At 41.3% G+C, this 8,727-nt stretch overlaps 1 protein-coding gene across 1 annotated transcript in view; it reads right to left on the bottom strand.

Annotated features, from left to right (window-relative positions):
* LOC112238531 (collagen alpha-1(XI) chain) overlaps window positions 1-8,727 on the bottom strand; it is a 182,083-nt gene that overhangs the window by 145,930 nt on the left and 27,426 nt on the right. The gene's annotated exons all lie outside the window — the stretch shown is intronic.

Here is an 8,727-nt window from a genome sequence, read left to right as displayed (position 1 = left end):
TAACCCCAAACCTTCACACTAATCCTAATCCTAACCTCAAACCCCCAAGATTCACACTAATCCTAATCCTGACCCTAAACCCCCAAGCTTCACACTAATCCTAATCCTGACCTCAAACCCCCAAGATTCACACTAATCCTAATCCTGACCCCAAACCCCAAGCTTCACACTAATCCTAATCCTAACCCCAACCCCCAAGCTTCACACTAATCCTAATCCTGACCCCAAACCTTCACACTAATCCTAATCCTAACCCCAAACCCCCAAGCTTCACACTAATCCCAATCATAACCCCAACCCCCAACCTTCACACTAATCCTGACCCCAAACCCCAATCTTCACACTAATCCCAATCCTAACCTCAAACCCCCAAGCATCACACTAATCCTAATCCTAACCCCAAACCCCCAACCTTCACACTAATCCTAATCCTAACCTCAAACCCCCAAGATTCACACTAATCCTAAACCTGACCCCAAACCCGCAAGCTTCACACTAATCCTAATCCTAACCTCAAACCCCCAAGATTCACACTAATCCTAATCCTGACCCCAAACCCCCAAGCTTCACACTAATTCTAATCCTAACCTCAAACCCCAAGATTCACACTAATCCTAATCCTAACACCAACCCCCAAGCGTCACACTAATCCTAACCCCCAAACTTCACCCTAATCCTAAACCTAACCCCTAACCCCCAACCTTCACACTAATCCTAATCCTAACCCCAACTCCCCAAGCTTCACACTAATCCTGACCCCAAACCCCCAATCTTCACACTAATCCCAATCCTAACCCCAAACCCCCAAGATTCACACTAATCCTAACCTCAAACCCCCAAGATTCACACTAATCCTAATCCTGACCCCAAACCCCCAAGCTTCACACTAATCCTAATCCTGACCTCAAACCCCCAAGATTTACACTAATCCTAATCCTGACCCCTAACCCCAAACCTTCACATTAATCCCAACCCCAACCCCCTAACCCCAACCCCCAAGTTTCAAACTAATCCTGACCCCAAACCCCCAATCTTCACACTAATTCCAATCCTAACCTCAAACCCCCAAGCTTCACACTAAGCCTAATCCTAACCCCAAACCCCCAAGCTTCACACTAATCCTAATTTTAACCCCAAACCCACAAGATTCACACTAATCCTAATCCTGACCCCAAACCCCCAAGCTTCACACTAATCCTAACCTCAAACCCCCAAGCTTCACACTAATCCTAATCCTAACCCCAAACCCCCAAACTTCACACTAATCCTAATCCTAACCCCAACCCCCAATCTTCACACTAATCCTAACCCCCCCAAACTTCACACTAATCCTAATCCTACCCCCAGACCCGTACCTTTACCCTTATACCATGCTCGTACCCTGAACACGTCCACGACAAAAGGCCCAGCTTCCTGATTCCTCCAAATTGCACAAGGACTAGAGAGAGAGAAAACTAGACAGAAAATAAAACACTAGACTAGACTTTAAATACCCTCCAGCTTTCATCAAACCCAGTCTTTGTGGTGGGAGTAAGGGAGCGGGGATAAAGTTTCTTTTTAAGTATTGGGGCAGAAAGATGCCATCTGCAGATGGAATATTAATGCTGCCTGCTTCTTCCCAGCAGTCAGTGGTCTGCGTACTAAATCACACTCTATTCCCTATATAGTGCACTGCTTTTGACCAGAGCTCTATATATGCCCTGGTCTAAAGTAGTGCACTATCTTGGGTACAGGGTGCCATTTGGGATGCAGTCCCAGTAGCTCACTAAACCCTACTTCAAATAACAATTTGGACAACTTAACTATCTACCCTCCTTTCCCCTTCCACATCCTCTTTGTGTGTGTGTGTGTGTGTGTGTGTGTGTGTGTGTGTGTGTGTGTGTGTGTGTGTGTGTGTGTAAGAGAGCTCACATCCTCTCTCCCATCCCATCTGGGGTCTGTTAGACAGTCTGTTACCTCACAGTACTACTGGGGTCTGTTAGGAAGGAAGGAAGGTATGTCTAGCAGAGTGAGGGAGGGAGGGATGGCGGAAGAGGGGGAGCTAAGATTTACAGAAGGGGCAGAGAAACAGAGAAAGGAGGGTAGGAGTGAAAGGAGGAGAGAAGATTGGGAGAGGAAGTAATATTCAAAGAGAGATGTCAGGCTATGTGATGAATGGCCAGTCTATGTGGGTTGTTCCACCAAATCAGTGCCCTTTAATATTTTAAGTAGAAATTGTGCACCAATATTACATTTTAAAAGCCTGTTATATTAATTGAAGTATATTAATTGAAGTATAATTTAATAGATCACATGTAGAAGTCAATACATCTAATTTGTAATATCAGTAAAGACATGTCCCTCTCTGATATCTGGGGCGGCAGGGTAGCCTAGTGGTTAGTGCGTTGGACTAGTAACCAGAATGTTGCGAGATCAAACCCCCGAGCTGACAAGGTACAAATATGTCGTTCTGCCCCTGAACAGGCAGTTAACTCACTGTTCCTAGGCTGTCATTGAAAATAAGAATTTGTTCTTAACTGACTTGCCTGGTTAAATAAAGGTGAAATTAAAAAATATCTAGGAAGATTGTAACCCACCTAAAACCTGCTATAACCTGCCCATACAGCCTTTTGTGAACCAACTCCTAACGGAAAAACAATCGACAACCCATTCATGAATGATAAACTATAGGCTACAGAACCAACCCAATTCATGAATGATAAACTATAGGCTACAGAACCAACCCAATTCATGAATGATAAACTATAGGCTACAGAACCAACCCAATTCATGAATGATAAACTATAGACTACAGAACCAACCCTTTCATGATTGATAGACTATAGGCTACAGAACCAACCCAATTCATGAATGATAAACTATAGGCTACAGAACCATGAATGATAAACTATAGACCAGAAATTCATGAATGATAAACTATAGGCTACAGAACCAACCCAATTCATGAATGATAAACTATAGGCTACAGAACCAACCCAATTCATGAATGATAAACTATAGGCTACAGAACCAACCCAATTCATGAATGATAAACTATAGGCTACAGAACCAACCCAATTCATGAATGATAAACTATAGGCTACAGAACCAACCCAATTCATGAATGATAAACTATAGACTACAGAACCAACCCTTTCATGATTGATAGACTATAGGCTACAGAACCAACCCAATTCATGAATGATAGGCTACAGAACCAACCCAATTCATGAATGATAGTCTACAGAACCAACCCAATTCATGAATGATAAAGTCTACAGAACCAACCCAATTCATGAATGATAGGACAGAACCAACAATTCATGAATGATAAATTCATGAATGATAGGCTACAGAACCAACCCAATTCATGAATGATAGTCTACAGAACCAACCCAATTCATGAATGATAGACAGAACCAACCCAATTCATGAATGATAGGCTACAGAACCAACCCAATTCATGAATGATAGAACCAACCCAATTCATGAATGATAGGCTACAGAACCAACCCAATTCATGAATGATAGGCTACAGAACCAACCCAATTCATGAATGATAGGCTACAGAACCAACCCAATTCATGAATGATAGGCTACAGAACCAACCCAATTCATGAATGATAGGCTACAGAACCAACCCAATTCATGAATGATAGGCTACAGAACCAACCCAATTCATGAATGATAGGCTACAGAACCAACCCAATTCATGAATGATAGGCTACAGAACCAACCCAATTCATGAATGATAGGCTACAGAACCAACCCAATTCATGAATGATAGGCTACAGAACCAACCCAATTCATGAATGATAGACAGAACCAACCCAATTCATGAATGATAGACAGAACCAACCTAATTCATGAGGGATAGACTATAGGCTACAGAACCAACCCAATCCATGAATGATAAACTATAGACAGAACCAACCCAATCCATGAATGATAAACTATAGACAGAACCAACCCAATCCATGAATGATAAACTATAGACAGAACCAACCCATCCATGAATGATAGGCTACAGAACCAACCCAATTCATGAATGATAGACAGAACCAACCCAATTCATGAGGGATAGACTATAGGCTACAGAACCAACCCAATCCATGAATGATAAACTATAGACAGAACCAACCCAATCCATGAATGATAAACTATAGACAGAACCAACCCAATCCATGAATGATAAACTATAGACAGAACCAACCCATCCATGAATGATAGGCTACAGAACCAACCCAATTCATGAATGATAGACAGAACCAACCCAATTCATGAATGATAGGCTACAGAACCAACCCAATTCATGAATGATAAACTATAGACAGAACCAACCCATCCATGAATGATAGGCTACAGAACCAACCCAATTCATGAATGATAAACTATAGACAGAACCAACCCAATCCATGAATGATAAACTATAGACAGAACCAACCCATCCATGAATGATAGGCTACAGAACCAACCCAATTCATGAATGATAGACAGAACCAACCCAATTCATGAATGATAAACTATAGACAGAACCAACCCAATTCATGAATGATAGGCTACAGAACCAATCCATGTCATCCATTAATAAAATAAGCAATAGCGTATAGCTAAATTCTTTAATTCTTATTCTTTAAATATTTTTTTTCCTTCATATCTTGTTCTCCATCTTCTTTTAAAAAAAGGAAGCACATTTATTTTTCCTGACTGATTAAAACTTGTTTTCTCCTGGCTCTCTTGTCCCTCTGAAGCAGACATACAGTACGGTGAGCAATATTGTTTGGAACATCGAATCGCAATTAAATCCCAGTATCGAATCGCAATACATATAGAATTGTGAGAATGGCAATACATATGGTATCGCCACCTAAGTATTATGATAATACCGTATCGTGAGGTCCCTGGCCGTTCCCAGCCCTACCTACGATGAGTACCCCGCATTAGTTATTACCAAATATGGACATGCTTCAAAACCATCTAACCAATAGTTTATAATGTTGACATGGTTCAACACAATGACGCTACATAGTTAATAAGACGTCAAATATGATCCTTTTTATACTCCCCGTTAAGACATCACAGAACCATAAGCACAGCATTGAAATCAATGTCTGCACCGCATGTGTTTGCTCTGTGGTAAATCCTGATTGATGTACAGCATGGGGATTGTCAGTCATTCATTTACAGTGGCCTGGTCTATGTTATCCTCTATAATCTTCGCTGATTTCCATTTCCTGTCCACGCAACGCCGACCACGTGTTTACGGACGATCTCTAATCGGTCGTCGTAGTGACGAGCTAAGAGCAAATTACATCAAGTGTACTGGCGTCTTCAGCCAGCAGCACCTCTGGGGGGGGTCATAGGTCACAGGCTGTGGTCCCAATGGAACCCAATGGTAGGACCACAAGCCAGTCAGAGATACCTGTTGTGTCAAGGTAATTCACTGATTAGTAATAATGGAATTTTCACCAAAGAGGTCCTCCATCTAACACCTTCAAGGCTCAACTGAATCCTTCCGTAGTGTACTCCTATTGATGTACACCTAGTCTACTTTACTCTCAAATATTTTCCATTTTAATAGCTTCATATTAGAAGACAGGACAATGACCGCATTGTTTTACTGTGTTACAATTGTACCTTGACAGTAATGAATTGCAATAGAGACAAACATATTTGTCTCAATTCCACGATATTAATTACAATAACAAACGTGCTTTAACGGAAAAGGTTTGCTGGTCTCATTTCAACAGCTGCATTTGAGAGCACTTTTGTCTACCTTGGGAAGGGCTGTGTTGCAAGAGTTTGGCAAAATGGCAAAACCTTCCTAATAACTGGATGGCAAAGACCTTTTCTGAGCCCGGATCGTGTCTTTGGACAAGATTTTCTTTTCTGGCTGTCCGTTAGTGAGCAGTTTGCCTAGAAAATAGCCAGATCGCAATCAACAAACCCAAGGCTATTAAAGTTAAAGTGGAATAGTTTACACGTGAAAAAATACAGCGTGCCTCTCATCTCCATCTGAAATGGCACCCTAATCCCTTTATAGTGCACTGATTTTAACCTGAGCCCTATAGAGAAGGGTGCCATTTGGGACCGCAGCCCTAGTCTCTTTTTGTTCAGGCCACCACTGCTATAGCTTGCAGCTAAAGAGTTCTGAGTTCTGCCTTCCAACGTGCCAACAGGGTCCCACTTGGAACAAACAAAATAAATTGCTCTTCTTCTTGTTTTTAAACAGAGAAAATGAGCCCAAATGTTTCTATAATTCCACTACGTTTAGCATAATTTACGTTCAAACAAAGAACACCCACATCAGTTCGAAACCTGGCCTCAAACCAGCAGAAAAAATACCTGTGGTGGTGAGAGTCTTAATGCTAATGAGCTAAATGCTAACCCTTCACTTGGAGTGTATGGTAAAATGCAAAAATAGCTGTCTAGCTGTCCATACATGCAGGCATTGTATCTGGGATTAGTGCTTGAGCCTAATTGACAACCAATAACAGAAAAAGCTGAACATTGAGAATTATTAACTACATTTATTAAACAGTCATTAGGCTACATGTTCTGTCCTCTTTCAATCAATGGATTAGCTTCAACTAGCGATAGCTAGCTTTCATTAAGATGTGGATGAAACCAACTGAGGAAAAAAGGGATCTTCTGACCTGGAGACACACGTCTAAACAATCTGTTTCAGTCACCATGACAATCCTGATGTTCACATCAAAGGCTATGCTGGGGCTATTGTCTCGTCAGACAGCAACAGCATAGCATAGCATAGCATAGGATAGCATAGCATGCTGCTCATAGTTTCCATAGGCCTCACAGCTACCTGTCTGTGGTAATGCTGGGTTAACAGCTAAGGAGTATTATCAGTGGTCTGTTATTAGGAGTTATGAAAACTATACAGGTCCGTTTGCGGATATTGTTATGGGGCGGCAGGGTAGCCTAGTGGTTAGAGCGTTGGACTAGTAACCGGAAGGTTGCAAGTTCAAATCACCGAGCCCCAAATCCTCGTTCTGCCCCTGAACAGGCAGTGAACCCACTGTTCCCAGGCCGTCATTGAAAATAAGAATTTGTTCTTAACTTTGTTCTTAACTGACTTGCCTAGTTACATAAAGGTAAAATGTGATCAGCAGTGGTGTAAGGCACTGCATCTCAGTGCAAGAGGGGTCACTATGGTCCCTGGTTCAAATTCAGGCTGTATCACAGTGGTGTAAGGCACTGTATCTCAGTACAAGAGGGGTCACTTCAGTGGTTTGAATCCAGGCTGTATCACAGTGGTGTATATCAGTGCAAGAGGCATCACTACAGTCCCTGGTTTGAATCCAGGCTGTATCACATCTGGCTGTGATTAGGAGTCCCATAGGGCTGTGCACAATTGGCCTATTGTTGTCCGGGTATTTGATAGGCTGTCATTGTAAATAAGAATGTGTTCTTAACGGACTTGCCTAGTAAAACAAAAGGTACATATCAATAAATATCAAGGCATTGTTAAAATGGAAGATTTATATTTCTTGAAGCTGGGTTTACTGCTAAGGTACATTGTCAGATGCTCAGTGTGATGTAATACGAGCTGTATTTGGCCAATTTACTCTTTAATTTATGTTATGAACGGATGGCATAAAATACTTCCTGGATGCCTCAGAGATACAAAAGGTACTTGCCGTCGCCCAATTAAATTCAGAATTCCTATTTCTTGACTTTCTGACGTTTTGCACCGCATGAATTCCCCCCCCCCACCCCATAATCCTTGTCCTCCGATGACTCAAAATGAGGAAACAGAAACTCACGGACAGCGACGTCACACGTCACAAACAACCTCCCATATCAACAAATAAGGATAGAAATATAAGTTATAGAAGCTATCCTTATGCTCCCTCATATAAACGGTCCTATTTAATTAAGACTCCCATGCAGACTGTTTGTCAGATTTCTTCTCCTCTTTAAGGGGGGAAAAAAAGTCACACACATTACTGCCATTTTGAAGTCACACACATTACTGCCATTTTGAAGTCACACACATTACTGCCATTTTGAAGTCACACACATTACTGCCATTTTGAAGTCACACACATTACTGCCATTTTGAAGTCACACACATTACTGCCATTTTGAAGTCACACACACAACTGCCATTTTCAAGTCACACACACACAACTGCCATTTTCCCTTAACACAGTCCAGGGCTCTACCAAGGCGCAGAAAGCCAAGTACTCCTGTTATACGGTCTATAAAACTGTTCACCATGTATGAAAGAATCGTATGAAAAGGGCAAATAAAGTAACTGGTATCTGAAGACACAATTATCTTTACGACCACTAACATTACTCACTGCCAGTAGGCTCCAATGCATGCTGGTATCACTGAGACCTGTTATAAAACATCATCTGTCCAGACGGTTGAGAAAAACTTCAGCAGCACTGGGTTCTGTGGTTGTCGCCACAGACAACACCACATCTGTACGTGAGCATGAAGCTAATGTGGAGTATAGGGTAGGACGTCTTCGTAAATAAGAATATGTTCTTAACTGACTTGTCTTTAAAATAAAAGGTAGAAATATATATATATATATATATTTAAAAAAAAAAACATGAAATCTCTTGTCAAGATCAAGAGAAACAGATAATTGATCCTTTATGTACAAAGGTGATCCAATCTATTTTACATAGGTGATATAATCCATTTGACAAGAGAGACCTGTCCCAAGAAGGCATCAATCCAACATGTATTGCATACCATAGGTACATACATAAT

This window comes from Oncorhynchus tshawytscha, linkage group LG10 (genome assembly GCF_018296145.1).
Source record: "Oncorhynchus tshawytscha isolate Ot180627B linkage group LG10, Otsh_v2.0, whole genome shotgun sequence".
Classification (NCBI taxonomy): Eukaryota; Metazoa; Chordata; class Actinopteri; order Salmoniformes; family Salmonidae; genus Oncorhynchus; species Oncorhynchus tshawytscha.
Note: the sequence above shows the minus strand (reverse complement) of the source record. Positions and strands in the feature narration are given on the sequence as shown.